The sequence below is a fragment of the Falco punctatus genome (genome assembly GCF_963210335.1).
Source record: "Falco punctatus genome assembly, chromosome: 6".
NCBI classification, from domain to species: domain Eukaryota; kingdom Metazoa; phylum Chordata; class Aves; order Falconiformes; family Falconidae; genus Falco; species Falco punctatus.
This window is the reverse complement of record NC_137585.1, coordinates 39,690,256-39,712,087: the sequence shown is the minus strand read 5'-3', so window position 1 is coordinate 39,712,087 and position 21,832 is coordinate 39,690,256. Positions and strand designations below refer to the sequence as shown.

The window sequence follows — 21,832 nt, the reverse complement described above, 5'->3', positions numbered from 1 at the left end:
AGAGTAGGAGTAATGCTGTTGACTTCAAGGAGAGCAAGATGAAGGCCTGTAGCTACTGGTTCTTTTGGCTGTTGCTCTAGCATTTACAACAGATGAGGGATCATTTAAATTAAAGATCTAATGGTGGCAATGAAGAAAAAAGAATGAGGATGTGTCCTGCAGACTCTATTCCAGATACGAGTTTCTAACTAGCGTTGCAACAAATAAAACTAGCTTATGTAGGTTAAATAAGGTACTACACAAAACCACAAACACAACTGATTATTTTAAAATAATTATATAAATTTCATTATCTAAAATTACCTTGGTATTTTTTAGGAATTGCAAAAATAATTACTTCAGTTAAAATAATAATATTATATTAATTTCAAAATTATATATCAACATAACATTATTTTTCAATATACCAGAACTAAAAGCAAAGAAACATCTTAGTTCAGTCTGAATATCTGTCCAAAGGTTTGAAACATACCATGGTTCACAATGCAGTTTTTCTCCATGTTATTTTCTTTATGTTTCCCAGTTGTCACATACTAGAGAATTTGATTGTAGCCATGAGGGCCTGGATGTGCTTGCCTAAGCAAAGTTGTATACCTATTAGACAGTGATTAGAGAGGAAGGAAGAGAGATTGAGCCGTGTGGTGTGAATAAGGAGGTGGTACGGACGGATGAATTGAATGAATGAGAAAGTTCTTAAAGACAGAAAAGGAAAAAGGCACCCACTGAAGCAGGGACCAGAAGCAGCTGCGCTAACCCCAGCAGGTTATTGGAATATCTTGGGGTAGGGCTGAAAAAGAGAGACTGAATCATTTGAAGAATAACGTTAGCAGCTTCAGTATTAGCTCCAGGCAATAAAAATGACTACACTTGGCTCAGGTCAAACAAAAAGGAGTAGTTATGATCTTGATATACAGTAAAATCAAGGGTTCTTTTTGTTTTTCTCAAGTGTGTGGGCAGTTGAACTTCTTTTCCAGTGGTGTCTCTTTGTAGAAGCGTGTAAAACAATAAGTGAAAGACAGCATAGATCATTTCTTCAAGGACTTACTGCTAGAAATCTGAAGAAGAGAGGAAGTTCTGCATCTGTGAACCCATATTCGGTGTGCCGTTTGGTACAGAGGCACTCTCCACTCAGCCCACATTGAAGTATTTCTGTTGAGCACTAGCAGGTGTCTAAGCTGTAATGTTTCTTTGTGTCATGTAAGGAAAACTCCTGCTAAAATGCAGAAGACTAGCTAAGGAAAATAATATTCAGCATAAATGTGATACAGAGTCTAAAAGAAACAGAAATTCCAAGGAACTGGATATTTTAATCTTTATTTTTTGTGGTAAATGTGGGTGATTTATGTTTTTGAATGAAAGTCAGTAAACCCCCTAAAAGTAATTAATCTGTAAGGTGAACACTTTGCACTGCCATGTAGCATTACGAATGTATATTTCAGGTGGTGTTCATCCATATGACATCTGAGTGGAGATGTGAGTTTCCTGTGTGAGAAACTGTGTGACACACTGCTTACACTTTAAAGCAGAACCAGATTTTTTTCCCTTCAATTAGGTTGTCTAGATCTTCATGTAAGTAATTAAATTCTGTAGTAACTTTTTAATATTTGTATATAAGTACAGAACACTGGCCTAGTAGTATAACATTCTGGTAATACAGACTTCCAAGAAAATAACTTCCATATGACTGCCATACTATTTAGCTTCCTATCTGGACTTGAGATATTCTACATAGTACTTTTATCATTGTCTTTTTTGCTTATGGTTTCATGAATGGCAAGTTTACATTGCTATCTGCCTAACATAGCCCTATGACAAAATGCTACCCAGTACTTTTACCGTGAAGAGGAAGAATTCTGTGTTGAATCGATTTAAGAGAATACACGAATGTATGAGAACTACATGATAATTTTTAGTTACAATGTGACGTCTAATGAGTCTTACTTTATCAAAATATGATGGTTTTTAGCTCTGAATTTCTTGAGTAGTTTTCAAAATTAAATTATTTCTTAGCATTTACATAGTGCTTTGCATATAGAAAGTGTGTATTGACACAGTTATATTCCAAAGCTTTTTTGTTAGGATGTTGTTTTTATTTATTGTCTTAAACAGTTAAAAATATGATCTGGAAAAATCATTGCACTTTTCATAAATAGAATCTGAACAAAAAGAAACTGCTTGAAAACTGGAGTAATGAATGAGCCATTGAAAAATCTTGCCTGATTTGAAATAGGAAACAATTAATAACCTTAAATATGAAGCTTGAGCTATTAGTTATGCTGTTAGAGCTACAGCTGTTAATGCTGTAGCCAAAATGCAAAGTAAGACTGTAAATGGCTCTGAAGTTTTTATGCTGATCTATACTGCAGCAGAAAATTGTTTAGTTAACTACATCTTTCAGATTTGACTTACAGATAGTTGTCTCGCTAACTGCTTCCACTGAAGTAATTTTTCTTTCTGTTAGATTAGCAGTCTTAACTTTATGAACATCTGTGTTTAACTGAACAGCTATGTTTAAGGAAACAAGGAAAAAGTGAGCAGGCAATCACAGACCAGTTAGCATATAATAATAAGAGAAGACATCAAAACTTATTTTGGAGAAAAAACTAGTAATAAGTCAAAAAGTTAAAAATACAAAAAGGGCTCACCAAAATTATCTTTATACAGAAAAACTCAACAGTACTCTTTGGTACCAGAATTGTTAAACAAGGGAACTATGATATTGCTAAAATAGACACCTTTTGAAGTGGCCCCATTTAAATTACTAGTAGATGTGAAGCTAGGAAGAAAAAGTAAGATAATTGGTAAGGTGAGCAATAAAAGTGAGGGAAAATTTTTACTTACAGTAGACATTGACAGGATGAAGGAGGCTAGTAGTAGCAGTTGATTAAGAATGTGTTTTGAGATCAATTTTTGTTAATTTTGGCACAAGAAGGAGAAGCATGCTAGTGGAAATTTTGGACAACACAAGTGTTGAACAGTCAATTAAGGAAATGAATGTGATAGTACACAAGAACAAAAGTAACAGGTGGGATGATATTGCATGGTACAAAGATGAGGGCCCTACATCTATCATTTAATAACAAAAAATTTATGTTCTGACATTTTAGGTAGCAGTAGTAGAGAGGAAAAAATTATGTTCATATATGCTTATACATGTTATACAACAGTTGTAGGCAGCCAATGGTGTGTATCATTCTGAAATACATTATGTAAGAGATTTATATTAGATGTAGATAAGTATTAATGCAGTTAAACCAAGGGGTAGTTTGAACCTTATTGTCTGGGTTTTGGCTCAGTAGTGATTAAGAGTCAACATCAAGCTGGAAGAGATTCAGAAAAAGACTGCTAGAGAAAAAAGACAGTAACGCCTTTTGCATGAAAAGACAAATTGAAGTTTCTTACTTCTGGGCAAAACAGAGTTGAGAGGCAATATGAGTAATTTCATAAATTTTCTTGGAGAGGCAGGAAGATGGAGCAACTAGGTAAACATGAAATAAATGGTTTAAGCCAAAAATAATGTTGATGGAGGAAAAAATGAATGTAGAATGCCATGAATAAAGATACATCATTCATCAGAAGTTCTTGAATTATCAAGGAATGACATTCAGAATCCATCTTTCTGAGACAAAAACAGGGTGAAAACTCCAAACTGTTTTCAAGATGGCATTGGTGTGAAAGACATTATATATCATAGTACCTTTGGTTAACCTCTGAACTTGACCCAGAACACCCCTTCCTGTTCTTTATTTCAGACTCACAGTGGTGAGATTCTACTTTGTGTGGGATCATTCACGCAAAGAATGAAACATGAGACTGAATAGTTTTACTGAAACTATGAGAATTATGTGACAGTAAAGTTGAGAAGTGTTCTGTGTGTTGTAATAGGTCTTCTGATATTAAGAATCTGGTTCACAAGTAGTCTTGTTTATTCTTTCCAAAGCTGCCTTTTGACAGTGGAAACCTCTAAGGAAAGTGTATTTGGGTCTGCACTGCATGTTCCCTTAGAACAGGAGTTTATTGTATTTAGGTCGTGACTCTTGAGTCCAGCAAAAAAATAATAATTGCTGAATACAATACAACTCTACTCTAATGGTGAAACATAGGAACTAAATACTTAGCATTACAGTTTTATTTTATTGGAGTAAAATTAGGTCTTTTACTGTAGCATAAAAAAGTGCTCTACTAAAAAGCTTAGTAAATGTAGTTAGAAACTAACTCCTGTGTTAAGTGGTAGAAAGAGGAAAATGTTCAGTTACCACTTTCTGAAGCACATTTCATCATAATCTTTTCTAAGATGGATTGTCTAGAAAGTCACCTATATTAGTTGCCTTGTAAACAAACACTGAAAAAATGCAATTTATGTCATTGTAAGACTTACAACAATCATAGGAATTACAATAATTATAAATGTACTCTGATAAACAACACTGAACTAGGCTTGTTTAATGGTTGTTTTATTGTATCTTTTAGTCTTTCAAAAATAAGTTTCAAGGTATGGGAGATGCTGAGGTATTATTTTTATGAAGATGTTCATAGGTCATCACTCTCTAGTCAATTATGTGTGTTTTGTTCATTAATAATGTACTTGCTCAGTGATTTACTTGGAAACTAATCTAATATTCACAGAATCACAGAATGGTTGAGGTTGGAAGAGACCTCTGGAGGTCACCTTGTCCAACCCTTCTGCTCCAGCAGGGTTACTAAGAACAGGCTGCCCAGCACTGTGTCCAGATGTCTTTTGAGTATCTCTGAAGGTAGACTCCATGACCCCTCTGGGCAACCTGTGTCAGTTTTACTCACCCTTAGAGTAAAAAGTGTTTCCTGATGTTCAGGAGGAACCTCCTGTGTTTCAGTTTGTGCCCATTGCCTCTTGAATATTACATTACTGGAAACGGGCATAACAGGCCTCTAGCTGTGCATGATGATAAAGCAGAACGAGTTTGCAAGCACTTTAAAAGACTTTAAGATGCTAAAATGGATCCTGATGATTGTCAAAGTCAGGACAATTTCTCTGATAATTGTTAGTCTCTTTCCCCTGCCCTGCACTGGGAATTTAGCTAGACATCACTTTGCTCATTATTAAAGGATTGATGAAAATGTGTAAGATCTTTTCACTTTGAGTGAGTTACTTTCAGTTTGAATCTGGACTAGCAACAGAATTATATAATGGGTGATTCTGAGAAAATTACTAATTAAGTTTTCAAATAAAGTTGTTTAATTTTCAATTTTAATGTTTAAATAATTTCAATAAAAATACCAAATTCTTTTAAAGTCTTTTGAATAAAAAGAAAATATCAAAATTTTTTTTACAAAATTTAAAATCAATAATACTGCCACAATTTTTAAATTTTGTGCTTATTTCATAAAATCAGCATTTTAAAATTTTAAATGTTGCTAAAGAGTTTTTACACTTCAGAGTCCAATGAGCTTAGAGAAATGCTGTTGCAAGGCTGAAAAGCCTGTGATAATCACAATTTGTAATCAGACTTCACAAGTAAAATATTCTTCCAATTGAAAATGGTAGATAATGACCTGCATTCTTTGATTAGTTCTTTGGTATTTACAGTCATACATTAATTTTGTTCAGTCTTTAAATAAAAAATCTGGTTTTAGAGAAAATTCATAGATAATGGAAATGTCATGCCATCACTAACATTGCTGTAGTTATGCTGATATTTTCAAGTGGGTAACAGATGTTGGTACATAGGTTTTGTTACTTTAAACAATACATAAAATATCTAATTCTTTATTTACCAAATCTTCCCTTCATGTGTTTTGATCTCCTTTTCTGTGCAGTTGCTGGATTTTTGTAAAGAAGGTCTAAGTTCTGAATGCACTGAGCATTTATGCTAGCAGATTTTTTTTTTTTTTTCATGGCTATAACTCTTTTCATGTTCTGATGATTGGAATCTGCACCTATGCTCTGTCTTTCATGGTACAATTCATTCTGACTAGTAAAGCTGTCAAAAAGTTAATAATTCAGTCTTAATCATATAGCATCTCTATAAGAAAATGGGAAAATTAAGCCCTTCAGAAAAGGCATTTCATTCTGAAAGATGGGTAGGGTGAACCTGGAAATGCTCTGGTCTTGGTTTGTTTAGATAGCTAAACAGACATGAGGTTGATTCTTCTGTGCATGTGTATAAACCCCTAAATTTAAAGTGGACCTTTTAAAACTACAGCAGTCTAAATATGCTCTTCTTTGGTAGAGATCATAGAATAATTTATACTGAGAGGGACTATTGGAACTCAAGTGGTCCAAATCCCCTGCAAAGCAGGGCTAGCTACCCAGGTCTAGAAAGAGTGTGTTAACTGAAATACATATTAATCGATTCCATAGAATCATAGAATAGCTTGCATTGGAAGGGACTTCTGAAGGTCATCTAGTCCATCTCAGACAGCATCCTTCTCAGAGAAATCGTACAGCAATAATAAACAACTCTGTTAATACTAGCTAGCAAAAAAAGGTATAACTTTTAATTTGAATAATTATTTAATAAAAAATTACAACTTTATGAAAGACCTTCTAATATTACATGTAAAATAGAACAATTGTCTTGCCTGTTTCTATGCTAGCCTCTTTAGAATTTTATTAGAAGTATCTTTAGTATGAATTTTTAGAACAGACAGGGAAATATCCAGTACCAGTTCAGAATTAGTCACACTTTTTTTTGTCTTAATAAGGAACATGGAAGGGAAGTGGCTCTTTAATCTTTCATCTATGTTTGTTTATTTTTTTAATTTCCCACAACTTTGAGTGTATTGTCATTCCAGTGAATCACTCTGGTTACAGTTCTAATGAAGTATAAATTCTTCAAGATGTTGCAAAAATATTTTTTTTCTCTCTTAAGAAATATTATCATTAGCACTATTTGAAAATCTGTTTTTTTCTGGATATAAATAGTAGAATTGTTTGGGGTATGGGACTGCAATGCTAAAAAGAATCCTATGATGTCTGCTAGTAGCCCATAGATTTCAGCTAAACTCTTAATTGCTAGCTACAATAATTCAGTAATAAAAACTAGTAATAGAAATATACTGGTAATCATTAAGGTTTTCTTTCATCTAATAAGATACCACTTATTTAGAAATGCTTACTGGAGGCATGATAGAAGGGAAAATCCAAAGAGGGAAATGTAATGACCTTGCTTTATTGAACCATTTTATGTAATTTGATCAATATTAAGCTTTAATAGGATTGTGATTAAAGAATTTTGATGATAGCCTTGCAGTTTCTTTCAGTACTGATGAACAATGAATGTTTTACTGCCAGGGACAAGAAAGGTATAGGAGGACAACAGTAAGTCAGTAGGGCCTTGTTCTGAGGTTGTATTTTCTGTTTATATGTGCATGTGTATAGTGCATAGATACAAAAGAGTGGTATATATATATAGATACATATAGTGACATGGATGCAAAAATAAAATAGCCCACCAACACACCCACCCATCCCCACCCCAAATAAATCTTGTCCATTTAAGATTGAACACTTGCTATGTAATTTCACGTATTTGCTGTTTGGTTAGACATAATAGTTTGATCCACAGAGTTGTTCATCACAAGAACAAGAGCTGTTTTAAGAAGATGGAAGGATGGCTTTTCTCCCCATTTTATTTCTTTCTGGCTGTGCTGAAGAACATGGAGTACCAATGATACCCTGTATATTTAAATGAATAATCAGTACTTTTCTTTTTTGTTTAAGTACTGAAACCTCTTGGGTTTTGTACAAAGGGCTTTTGTAGGGCCTCTATCAATTTTCTTTATCTGGCAAAATAAAACATTTTTTTCTCAGATTTCCACAGAATAATTTAAAAAGAATTTCAAGAAGTGAAATAGAGATCCTGTCCTATGGGTCTGAGGGGGAAGTTCCAAGTTTTCTGTCTCATAAATCCAGTGAGGCACTCAGTAATTCATATGTAAATATTAAAGCTTAATCCAGTGCTTGTTGCTTAGCTCTAGATTTCCACTGTCTTAGAGAACAGTTGTTCAGTCCACCAAATAAAAATATTTTCATTTTCAGACATTCTGAATGCATGCAGTTCCCACTAAAGTAAGTGCAAGTAGCAATCTTCATGACTGCCAAAATCAGTTTAGATTGCTAAATATGAAAGTAAATATTTTCATAAAGAAATTGGAAAGATGCATTTTTTTGCTAGTTATTTCAACTGTTCATATCATCTGAAGATATTAAGGGAAGTATATTGATATCTATGCAGAAGACTAGATATTAAACATAACTATTAAATTAATTCTAATAGACTAAATATAGAGGTAAGTATATTTTGTTACAGGATTTAAATATATGATTGAGAGACAGAGCATCTGGAATTCAAAGGAGACTTGTCATTACTGAGTTACAATGCTTTAAGTGGAATACAATGCTGAAATACTAGTTTTGTCCAGCCTTAGAAACATTTAGGAAAAATTTCAGTGTTACCTTCCTCAGTTACTTTCAGAACATGTGTACATGGCTTTCTTTTTCTACATAAAAGAAATTTTGTTTGCATAGTATTAAATACCATTTTAATTAAGGTTGACAATTCCTAACTAATATCTGTCAAAACAACAAATCAGTGTTGTAAGTAGGACAATGCTTTAGCTGGCTTCTTTCTAAGCTTTTTTTTTTTCTTCTTTTTAATCTGCCAGCATATTCCCAACAGAGCACAATCATAGGTGTAATTGTACATATAAGTAACGACTTGAATTCTTTTCAAGTATGAGTTTATTTCCTTTCTCTTGTGATGTTCTGTGTATTCACTAGCATATTGCAAATATTTATAAGCAGGAGATTTTCTCTTGAAAGCTGTGGACTTTGTAATAAATACTTGATGACTGAAACAGACTGAGGTGACAGTCCAGCAGAAGAAAAAAGCTGAGATATGAGGAAAAAGACAGAAACATAAATATGTAGAGAAGGAGGAGCATGTGTTGAATGCCTGAAGCTAGCAACGAGAGACAGTACTCCCATTTCACTCTATGTCTGCTTCCTAAACATTGCTATCAGTTATTTTAGCTTGAACCAGGCACATCAACTGCTACATTAACTATTGATGGCTTATTATCTGAATGCATGACTGAATATGAGATAAAAATACAATGGTGCTGGTCAACAGAGTGGAGCACAGATGGTTATCCATAGTCCTTATATAGTCATGGGGTTTTTTTCTAGTTTTTGTAACAGCTATAGTCATGTCTGTCAGTGTTTAAGAGCCATATGGACAATGGCCTTATTAATATTATTTAACTTGGTCAGTCCTGAAGTGGTCAGGCAGTTGGACTAGATGATCATGGTATGTCCCTTCTAACTGAACTATTCTATTCTGGTCTACAGAGGAAAAACTGGAAAAAATAAAGCGGTTTTGTATTTATAAATTTATATTTCTAAACCACTCTGATGGGATGCTCTTTGCTCATTGCCTTGAAAGTGGATGGTAGAGGCTCAGCCATTATCCAAGAACAGCACATCGAGACAACAATGCAAGGCAAAACTGTAGCTTCTTGAAAATATTTATTCCTCCCTTAATAATTTTTCTATTAAAAGCAAAGAAAATGTAGAAAATATAAGAATCAGCTTTATAGAAGTGTCATATTCAGACTGTTTTCTATAGTAACAAATATTTGCCTATATGAACAGGTGTTTGCTCAAAATCATAAAATTCTATTAGGGACATGATTTTTTTTCTAAAGCACATATAATTTAGCTCTCACGGAAGTATGTGTAGTTTTCCTGTTGACTCTGAAGAAAACAGGCTTGCTTGTATTGTTGGATGTGTATCTGTCACATGATCCCCAGGAATCTGAACTTTTATGGATAGACGTTACGGGCCAGGCAGAGCAGTAACCTTATTTTATATCATATCATATTTCTACAGACTACTTAAGATTCTGCTCCAAATCATCATTTGCTGAGTATATCTTATCCTGTAAGTGTTGGCGTTTTTTTAATTAGGATCAGATTATGGGGTTTTTTTGTTTGGTTGGTTTTTTTTACATTATTATTGGTCTTCTATATTCTTTACCATATAAAAGTTCTAAAAAAATCCCCAATTAAACTGTGACAGTCAATTTGTTATGACAGTCAATCATCTGTCAAAACAAGTAATACTAAATAAATCTTGGAGACCTACAGTAAGGTCCTCTGTTGCGGGTTGGTTTATTTGAAATGATGAAGTACCAAAATTACAGATTTGTTTTTTTTTTCCTAAATGAGGGTTTTTCTTGTGAGGCTCTAAGCAGAAGGGAACATAACGACAAATAAAAGGAAGGATTAATAATGAAAAGGTAATGGACAAGTAGATAAACCATACCTGTGCATCAGAGTGGTAGAACTCATTAAGAAGGATAAAGGAAAAGACAATCTGGTCCTAGGCCAGAGTTCATGGAAGTATGGAAGTTTTTCCATTTATTTCAATCAATGATAGACTAGCCCTTAAAGAGCGTGTAGTTAAGGAGCAAACTGAGCAAAGTAGCAGAGAGAGGCTGCAAATCTGTTCTCGTAATTTTTTCACTAGCTGTTTGGCATTGAAGTTACATTCATTATCAAATAATTGCATTGCCTGTTTAAACAAGTGCATACAATAAAAAACAGCCCTGAAGTTTTATAAGAAGAAATTCATCCCGTGTCTTGGAACAACCTTCCTGTCTATCATTCCTTTGGAGCCTGATCTGCCTGAATAGCCTGACACACATCTACAGTCTCAAGGGTTATGCAGAAGACTGGGAAAATTCATGAGAATACATTGCTTCTTGAAATGCATGCAGTTATTTCTGGAGTTCTTTGGACAGTGTTTTAGACGTAGCCTAATGAGTTAAGGAAGAAATGTGCAGGGACTTCTGGAAAACATTTTGGTTGATCATGATGCGGCTTCTAGAAAATTTTTTGGTTGGGCAAGACCATTTGTGATTGTTTTAGCTTGCCTAGCTAAGCAAATGTGAATATTTGCACCGTGGCCACATCAAAAGTGCTCCTTGACATTGTCATATCCTGACAAGTTTTATGAGAGTAGTTGAGTCTGAGTGCAAAACTCTGCTTTTTGGTTGTTTTGGTTTGGTTGTTTTTTGTTTTTTGTTTGTTTTTTTTTTTCTGTTACAATGACAACTACTGTATAGGCATTGAATACTGAGATAAGTAGTATATTCAGAAAATAGATTTTCTGATCTTCTGAAGAAGAGGTTACTCTTACTTTTGTACTAATAGTAACTGTGCCATCTAGACAAATGTGTTTTAGAGATGGAATTTGGAAATTATATTTATACATTAAGTTTGTGTCTTATACTTCCTTTGCTTAATAGCATGAAATCCTTCATTGAAAATGCACAGAATGAATACCCAGGACACTAAGAAACACTGAACACATTTGTAATGTTTTCTTTACTAAAAGGCAAAGGATGAATACTATCTCACATAACTGGTGTGTTAGCACATTGTACATCTTTGGTAAAAAAGCACAGAAGACAGTATTTTTGAATTAATGAGCACTAGATAGATTTAATTGCCCATATCCAGTTAATTTGCCATTAGCAGTAAAATCTTGATATCAGAATATGCCAGGAAAAAATGAAGTATTTCAATAGAAAGTTTCTTATTGTTCAGTAATTACATTCGTATCAAATCCAGATACCTGACTATTATTTGAGTTGATGTTTGTATCTGCTATAAACTAACACAACTTATGTCAGCCAAAACACAACAAAAATTCTAACACTGTTTATTTGGAGAATAAATCAATTGACTTGTCTCTTTTCTTTTTATCCTGTTTTATTGACTGTTCAAGTAAGTTCTGAGGCTCATTTTCCTTTCCATCTAACTCTGCTTAGTCTCTAGGCTGTAATACAAATTTAACTGTCTCCTGGATTAAGAAAGAAATGTGTATTTATTTTTGTGTGGTCCCACTGATCCATTTTCAGTGTGTACCACCACTACTTCTGGCCACAGCTGTGGCATGCACATATGAGCATACAGTCACAACGTAATAATATCTCACATGTATTCTATAAATTCCCTACAGAGACCCAGTATTTGGATCCTATTGGTGGATTTCAGGAGGTATTGTTTGCTGAAAATAGTGATTTCAAGAAATCTGTTTGAAATTTCAAAAAACTCTTTCAAGAAGCACCACAGTTTCTTATAAAATTGATCATTTGATGCACTTACAAATTCTGAGAAAAAGTCTTCAGAAATAATGCTGTGCATGGGCAGATGGAAACTTCTGCATACTTTGTAAGGATCAGTGAAGATCATTTGGGAACCTAAATTTAAGTCTGAAAGTTGATAATCTGACTTCCGAAAACAAATGGTTACACAAGATCTCAAATAACCTGAATCACGCTTGCTAAAATGTGTACATTTGCCACTAAAAATATCACTATATATTTCTAACTTCACTATTTCAGCTGGTTACAGTTCTTTATAATTTAGTCATGCTTGAATCTGAACCATACACTTAACAGTTATTTTCTGTTTGAATACGTCCTTGATAATTTTGCTTATTAATTTTGTATTACAGAGCTATGATAGCTAGAATTGCAAGAAGATCAGTAACAATTTAAGGTAATAAAAACATCAATGTTTTGATCTATGTTAGAAGGTACAGAAAAGTAATTTTTTTGTTGTTGGTCATTAGTTGTATTCTTGGACATTATAGAAAGAGAAATGAGAAGGATCACTTTTGCTCTGGACAGAATAAAACAGAAAGTACTTGTCTCCTAGAAGAATACTAGCAGATAGGTATGAAACAACTAATATGCTATTTGTCCTAACCCAGTGCTGCATTGTTGAGTCCTTTATGTCTCGTAAGTCCATCATGTTTCTTTATTTTCTAAAGTAAATTTTGTATATTACCTAATTCATGATGATATGCTAATAATCCCCTCAACGAAGCAACAAAACTGTTTCTTTTTACTCAGAACAAAGAAAGAGTTTACACTTGCAAAGGTTTTCAGATGTGTTTTAAAGGTGCCTACCAGATGAGAGTAACATTCTTATTTCTCACTAGTTATTTGAACATACAAAAAAGTACTTTATTTAATATGACACTGAACTGAATGTAAGGCTGAAGTTTTCTAGGCCTATACATTAAGAACTGTTCTAGTTTTACAGGTTTTTTTTTAAATTTTTTTCATAGATGGAAGAATTAGTCCTAGGTATAACATATAGGCAAGTGTTGCCCAGTTCATAACCCCGTGGTGTGCATTTCTATAGTGCACACACACCTGCTGCTCACAAAGAGATGTCCAAGCAGAGGCCTAGTGAGAGGAGTAACAACAGGACAAGCTCTGTACTGTGAGATCTCCAGAATGCTCTCCCAGACTTCTATCATTGCAGCTGAGGTCAGGTTTTCAAATTCAGTTTCTATGTTACCCTTAAGATAGAAGTGTTTGTCTTCCAAAACTGGTCCAGTCACTTTTGAGCCTATGTAAAATTTTAAAAAATCATAGCATGGACTTCCTCCTGCTTTTTTTTTTCTTTTTAAATCTATCACTTAGGATGTCACCAGCCGATATCCTCACCTTCACAAAGACCTCAATTATATGAAAAATCAGTGTTGCTATCACAATTTCATCAATAAAGAAAGTATTTAGATATTTGTAAACATGCCAAACGTACATGAATATACTTGTCTGCATGCAAGCAATGAAATAAATGAAATAATTAATACCTGTTATTATTAACTACAAGCTACTGATGCAGATGCACTTAAAAATCTGAAAACAGATGTGACCAAGTCCAGTAGCAAGTTAAATTTAGTGGACTCATCAATTCAAGTATTTCCTGCAAGTAAGAAGGAAAAATTAAAAGGTATTGATACTGCTAAATGCAAAATACTTTTTGGATTCTCTTAATGACTCTGCTTCTGAGAAGAGCAAGAGCACATTATACATTGTCCTTGCAAAATTGTTCTGTTGTCATTTTTTGCACAGAATATCATTGAGTAGGAACATAACCTGCCTACCTCCTTTTTTCCATGAGTCAGTTGTGACTCATGACTATTGTACATTGTCCTCCAAAAGTGAGTTATTTGATGAGTATGAAGTTGCTACATATGAAGAACTGTGGCACAAGTCAAAGTCACAGTAGATATTTGAATATTCAGAGGGAAGGTTGTACCTTAACAGAATGTTAAATGGCTTGTGACATTTTCTGGTTTGAAAAGAATGATGCTCTACATGCCGAAGATAAGTAATGTATTTGGTTTTCTGACAAGGTGACCATTGTATAATGTAGTAGTAGAAGTTACATAGTTTAGTTATATTGTACCATTGGTAAACTTCAGGATCCTTCTTTTAATTTCTATTAGTGAAATCAGTATTATTATTTAGACTGTTATCAGAGATTTAGGTTTCTTTCCCCTATGTCCAATCTTTTTTCCCCAAAAAACTTCTGCAGCTTGTTGCTTCTGAAAGCAATTTTTGCGCTCATAATATACACAATTGTAGGAAGCAATTTCAATTACTCATGAGAGTAGGTCTGCATGAAATATAGATAAAACACTGACGGCTGCACATGTCCAGTCTCAGATATACTGCCATTACTGTTGCTGTTCTTGTAGTAATAATAAATGTGTTCAATTAACTGAGAATTTCTATTAAAATTCGGTTGCTACTGCACAAAAGTTTCTACTGATTTTTATTTAAAAAATTCCAAAATTAATCTGATTGTGTAGTGATCTTGTAAAGTGTAATTTATAATTTAAAACATTATTTTAAAAATCATTATATTTGGGATTTTCTACAAAAGAGAAACTGTTTTAACTATTACCAGTCTTTATTTCCACAGTTTTAGAAGAATATTTTGGAAGCATTTAATATAAATGCAGCTTTGAAAAAATAGTTTACTGGGAAAAACTGCAATTTTGTATTAGGAGCAGAGGTTGCATTTTATGAAGAAAGAAATGATTCCTTAAAAATTATTGTTTTAACAGCCAGGCCTATTTTTCAGAGCATTTAATTACTGGGATATTTTTTTGTTAAGAAAAAACCTAACATTAGAAAAGTTAAAGACTTTTTCTTACATACACTGAAAAATTTCTGAACACCTTAATGAAATGTTTGTAGTTTCCATTTAGGAATATTATTCTGTTTTGATTTGCCTATTTTAAAAGAAAAATATTACTTTCAGCTGGGATTAAACATTGCAGCTGAAATGAAAATAAGGTTTTGGCAATTTAGTTTTTGTTATCAAGAAAAGTAGGGAAAAAACCCTCTGTAGCGTAGAAGGTAAACACAGTTTATTGGAAATTAAAATTTGCAAACAGCAAATGGCTAAACTTTAATTTTAAAGCAATGAAATCAACATGAATATGTTCTGTTATTTACCATTGTCTATTTCACTGAATTCTTCTTACTTGTGTAAGTATGATGATTTCAGAAAGAAGAGTAGCTAGGAGTTTGGCTAGCCAGTCACATTCCACTTTTGGTAATGATTACTTTAGGAGGATGTGCCACATATGTGTTGTTTTTTATTTTGTTTTGTTTTGCTTTTAAATGAGACATAAAATAGATTGATATTTCTTGAAGGTGTACAAATTCCTATCTGTCCATTTCTCTTCTGTTTTACTAAAACAATGAATGGTGGTTATTTTGCCTTCCAATAAAATTATGTCTCTTGTTAACTTTCTTCCTGGAAAACACTTCCTGGGCAAATGTCAATTCCAACTTTACTTGGCATTATTCAGTGGTAGGGTTGATTGCCTCTGTTCATAGCTTGAGAGAAAAAGAAGAGGAAATACTGTGGTGTGATTTGATCTTTGTAATTCTACCTTTTTTTTAAAGGCAAAGTATTTGGAAATAAGGAGGGCATGCTTCTATTTAATTAGCTGTTGTTCTGTGGTTTAAAATCAAATATGTTTCCTCTTTGTTTTTTTAATTGAACTCAGCCTGTATGCCCGTATAAATTTCCAATATTTAGATATTTTGCACCTAGTTTATTTAAGAAACTGTCAGTAGATTATTTAAGGAGCTTTCTCTGCCCTCTACCATCTAATCAGTCTAGTCTCCTAACCCTTTTTCTCCAAAAGTAATTAGTAGACTACATTTGACATGAGTGGATTTATTATTGAGTCAAATTCTAATGGGAAGTCTTTTCTACAACTACTGTGGCACATACAAAGCTTTTGTCTTGGAAATCTAATTAATATTCCGTTTCAGACTTCAGAGACAATTGGCCTTTAGGACCTTCGGGAAATGGATAGGGTCATTTCTCATTGAACTTTTAGTAGAGATCTTCTGAAGATTATTTTACCACATTCTGTAAACCTGCAGTTCAGTGAACTAAAGCAATACCTTGCAGTTCCTTCCACATTTTGGTCATACTGCCAACTTTATTTCTCATTTAGTAACTGTGAGGTACTCAGCATTACTGAGGACTTGAAGAGGAAGGAAGGAGAACAGATTATAGTTGAAAGGTTTGCAACTTCAGCAAAGCGATTGGAGTCCGTTGGGAATAATGCATAGGATGTTGTCTTAAATTTTTGCCTCATAGCATTTTTGTAGGGAGCTTACTTTCAATTAATTGAAGCAGGTTGCCAATTTACATCTCAAAATATAATATGAAGTTTAATGCAACAATGTTTCATACTTTTTCAGTGTTCTATACCAGGGTAAAAGATTATGGAAATTAAAATGCAATCTTTCTACAGAGCAATTTACTGGTTTGTTGTTGGGGTTTGGTGTTTTTGTTTTTGTTTTTTTTTTAATTTTTATTACAACCTATTCTTGGTAGGAATGCCCCTGAAACAATTAAATTTTTCATTTGTCTAGCTGTCCCCTATAGAAGATAGCTCTTTTCCGTCATAGTAAACTGCTCTGAAAAACTGAAAAACTTGTATTTTTTCCTATCTTGAACACATAGATTTCGCTTCCATGCTTATTTTCATTTTAAATTTTAAAGTTTTGAAAAAGTTAATCTGCATTTCTACGGTAGGAATGAGGGGACAACCCACTGTAGATAATTTCTTACTTTCAGCTGGTAGAAACATTGCAGGAAAATCGAGAGTCATCTTGCAGCTGCAGTTAGTCAGTGATGAACAGATTGCCTTTGTAGATTGCAGATACTCTTTTCTTGTTCTAAACTGTCTACTGTCTCCTGCAAAGTGAAACTGAAGACAGTGAGGCAGTGCATTTTTTTAAAAGGAAAAATGTCTTAAATGTCCAAAAGCCTATAGGTCTCTTGTATCATATGAGTAATCAAACTATTGACCACTTCAAACAATGTTGCATCATTTCTATTTAGTTTTTAAATTACACTGATTTTTAAAGTTACTGAAACAAGACAGGTACCTAATTAGAAAACACAGGGGTTTTAATTAGAAAACATAGAGGTTTTTTTAATTAGAAGAGTGGCCGTATTTTGAAAGAGCAGCCTTCTATGGAATGTGTAACTTGTGCTTACAGGATAAAAGTACACATATAATTCTTCACGGTAAGTTACAGATAATGTGACTTTGTACTTCTACCTACGTATTTACTAATTTAAATAGAGCAGTGAGGATGGCAGTATTCACATTTACTTCTACTAGTTCAGTCCAGAGGTAGTTTGAACATTAAAAAAAAAAAAAAAAAACCCAAAGTGAAACTTTGTGCTTGGGAGTCTGTACTTGGGATATGAGTGCAGAGCAAGAAAGTGAGTCCAAGACACTAGACTGTGATTTAGAAAAGCTCAGGAGTACATAGGATTGCCTCTGATGCCCTATGAAACCATAGGTCAGTCACGTAAATTTGCTGTTTGTCAAATCTCTGAAACATTTTCCTTTTTGTTTCTTTATCTTTTTTAATGTTTCTTTACCTTTTTAATGTTTCTCAGGTATAGCCCAGGCTTTGATCTAACTAGTCACTTATTTCTGTGTCACTCAAGGAAATGCAATCTCTTCATACACCAAGATGCAAATTATTTTAGTTTCTTAATATTAAGCTCTTCTAAGGTATACAGTAGTCTTCCAAAGAGATCAGCAGAGTGGTATCCACGTGTGCTGTGTGAAACCAGGCTGCAAAAGTATTTTAAATAAAACCTTGAGCTGGCTTTTGGAACAGACTGTGTAGACCTTCCCATATCACATTTGAATACCTTTACTTGATACAACAAAGGAGCAAAGTTTTACTAAGAAACCTGTTATAATAAAGCTTTTAAGTTACTTTTGAAAGGGGAGATGGGGAGCAAATTAGTGTTAGCAAATAGGGAAAGGTAACCTGTGCAAAACCAGGAAGGTTTAATGCCGGTTCTGGATGACACTAAGTGAAGCTGATGCTTCTGATTTATGCTGCAGGCAAATGAGCACTGTAGGGTTTAGGTTATGGAAACTACTCAAGAGATAGCTAGGAAAGCAAGATTTGTATGTCATAGCTTCCTTGGTTGGTTCATTGCACAGCTGAGTATTTTGAAAGATATACAATACATTTTGGAACATTCAGTTTTGCAGCAAGTACTAATATTTGTGCAGCAGTGACTCTGAAGGAATGGAGCTCTGTATCTTTTATTAATATATGGTAATGAAATAATTTCAGTTTATAAATCAATACGCATCTTAAATCCATCTTTATGACCACAGGGAAATTTATACAGCATATAATTCCTACTTCATATTAATACTGATTCAGTCATTGATGCCATTCAGGTTTATAATAGGGCTAAATAAGTCTTTGCATTACTTACTATCCCAGTATGGGTGTATACTTTTCACATGTTCTTCCTTTCATCAAGCTTTCTCAGAAAAATGCCACTTGTTTTGAAGACAATTTGCAAACGTCTTTTCATTTCACATCTTTTAACTGTTCCATTTAGATGTCCATCAATTTTCTGCTTATTTTCAGACTAGAGTCTTAAAAAGAGGGAACTGTTTGCTGTCTTTTCTTAACATCACTTACTTCTAAGTTTAGGTGTGTAAAATTTCTAGCTGCCTTAAAGCAATAAAAAAGAGCCACAGATATGATATGCTGAAATAATTGAGTAACTGTAATAAAAAGCAAAGCTTTAGCAGCATTGGTTAATGCAAAACTGTGTGGGAAAATAATTTGCATTCCTATTAAATGGGTGCATTTAACATACTAACTCATTTTCCTGATACACTATCTTGCTAGATTTCTATGTTCTCTCACTCAGTATTCAAAAGCAATGCAAAAAATATAAGATGAGCTTTCGAAGTTATATACTTGTGTCATTTATATAATATTTTTTGTATTTTCAATATTAGCAGTCTTCGTATTTAGTGTGGTTCTGTGGTGTATGTACTGTAGATTTTTTTTTACCTTATTATTTTTTAAAAAATACATAATGCTGTAGATGTTTTTATGATATGGGCATATCGTGCCAGGGTGATACGAGAGCTGGGGGCTCCCAGGGATCCAGAGGTCCATCCCAGTCCCAGCCAGGAATGGGGCAGCTAGGGGTCACTGAGGCAGCCCCTGCCCGGTGCATCAGGGACTGGCCGAGGCTGGGGCAGGACATGGGCTCATGGGTAGACCCAGCTGAGCAGGGCAGGGCTGTGGGGAGCTAGAGGCAAGCCCTGCTGCAGCATCACTGGGGCAGGGCTGATGGCCCCATGGGGGCTGATATGGGGTCCTGGACTGTGGGTGGGTGGGTGGGGAGACCTGCAGGGAGGGATCAGGGACAGTCAGGGACAGTGGTGACCTAGGGGACCTGATTTATTGAGTTTTCAAGGGAAAGAGAAAAATGCTATCATTTTAGCCTTTAACAAAAAATTCTTTAACTGTTACTCTGTAATTTACAGAAATAAAACTTCAGTGTATTTTTGCAGGGTGGAGTTGATAGTATTGTGATCTGGTGAGTTTATGAAATACACTACTTGCACTGGGCTATGAAAGATTGCAAATATATTGTGAAACGGGAAAACCTCTTTATTTTGCCTATATCAATGTCTCATGCTTTGGGATTAATATATTTTTTGTGCATTTATCCCCACATTTGAAATACACAGTTCAGAAGGAATTTACTAATCAAGTTTTTCCACTGAGTTATATTCAAAAGCTATGATTTTGCAGGTTACAGCAAGTGGTAAGGTCTTCTATTCAGCCCATTTGTCTTCAGCGGGCTTCAAATAGCTGGTAGGGCAGTGCTCTTTTGAAGAAGCAGGGGGCCTTGGGGACTGCAGATAGGTAACATTCTTAGAAGTTTAAGAAAACTTGAGTTCTGCCACCCAGAGACTTAAAAATTTGGCTGCCTTTTTAAACTCTGCTAGCAGGAAGATGATGAGCCAAATTATATGTGCCCAGGTGACAAACCAGTATAAATTAGTGTGATTTGTTATCAATACCCAATTAGGTCATGTTTGGTTTGTTAGAGATGACAATTCTTACTGAGATTTTAAAACAAAAAAACTTTTCAACTGAGTCTTGAAATTCCTTCATATGGGATATAAATTAATCATTAATATACAAGTGAACTTGATCACAAATTATCTTATCTAGTGGTTTAGAGCTTAATGATTTGGAGGGGTTCCTTTTACTATACTAGAGATACTTCATGTAATTACTTGACCGAAGGCACGTAATATACTTAGGTTTATTAACCATATATGATTTTTACAGTCTTTGTTACTTCAGGGTTTTAGTGGTTGTCTAACATGCAGAAAAAAGGGCGCTTCCTTTAATAAGGAAAAAGAAAATCATAGGGAAAAATACAGTATTATTGTCCCTATAAATGATGGTTAATGCATACTTCAACACTTCGAGATAACTGCCCTTCCCTTCAGAGCATTTATGTTGGAGGGATATGGTCTTAATGTGACAGCCCTAATTATAGAAGTGTCACTTCTGGAAATTAATAAAAAATTTCATTAAGAGTTCAGTGCTTGTATTTGTGAAGATTGTCTAGCTAATTTAAGTTACAAAGGTACAGGATGCTATTAAGAAATTGGAAAGCAGGTATAGGTTAAATCGCTTGAGAGGCTGGGTGATTAACCTAGTTATAAGGCTCATACAGTCATTGCTGCTCCACATAACAGCAGTCAGATGGGCATACATCAGTAGGGCGACTTTGTGTCCTGGTGGGACAGATTGCCCTCATTCTTTGGGGCATCTGCAGCATCCCTGTTAGTTTCACTGACTTTAAAAAATGGCCTAGATCCTTAAAGGTATCTTTTGCCTAACTGCCTTTTATTTCTCAAGGAGGTTAAGCTTCATATGTACTGTTAAGCATAGACAGACTTGTTAACCAAATCTCCAGTCTTCCTCTGTGAGCCCTGTACCTCAACTTTCACATCCACTGGCTTCAGTGAAATATTCCTCAGTGTGCCAATAACAAGCTCAGGGTGCCTAGCAGCTGCAGTCTCTGCAGCCAACAGCCTATGCTGCTGCAAGTTCTTGAGCAAGGAACCTTGATTCTCATCTAAGTCATTGTCTGTTTGGGGAGAAATTAAAAACCTGTAATTTTGCTTCATTGCTTTAATGCTAAAAACTACAAACCTTTTATAAAGTATAGGTCTCTAGAGTACCATATGTTTTTTTGTTACATTTTTGTTTTCTACAGGCTGGCCAACCACCTATAATTGGCTGATTATAGGCTCAAAACTGATGCTGAATTGCATGTGAGAGAGGTCACAGAAAGAGCGCAGTATTATGCTGGCTGTTCATCTCCTTTAGGTAGAGTTATGCAAATATAACTGCACTCTGTCATCTTTCTTTTGAGTAGATTTATTTCAAAAGAAAGTGGTCTTTTCTGATCTGTAATCATGACTTAGCTTGTAGTTTAGGTAACTTATTCTGTGACCAGCCTCTAAGGAAATGCAGTTGCATGTAAAGTAAAACTAACTTTTGGGAGTAGTATCATCTGAACTTGTTTTCCTAACTTTCGTGGGCTTGTAGTAATACTCACATGAAATGG

General features: G+C 34.3%; 1 protein-coding gene across 10 annotated transcripts in view; it reads left to right on the top strand.

The window, feature by feature from the left end:
- PPFIA2 (PTPRF interacting protein alpha 2) overlaps positions 1-21,832 on the top strand; it is a 356,002-nt gene that overhangs the window by 18,426 nt on the left and 315,744 nt on the right. The gene's annotated exons all lie outside the window — the stretch shown is intronic.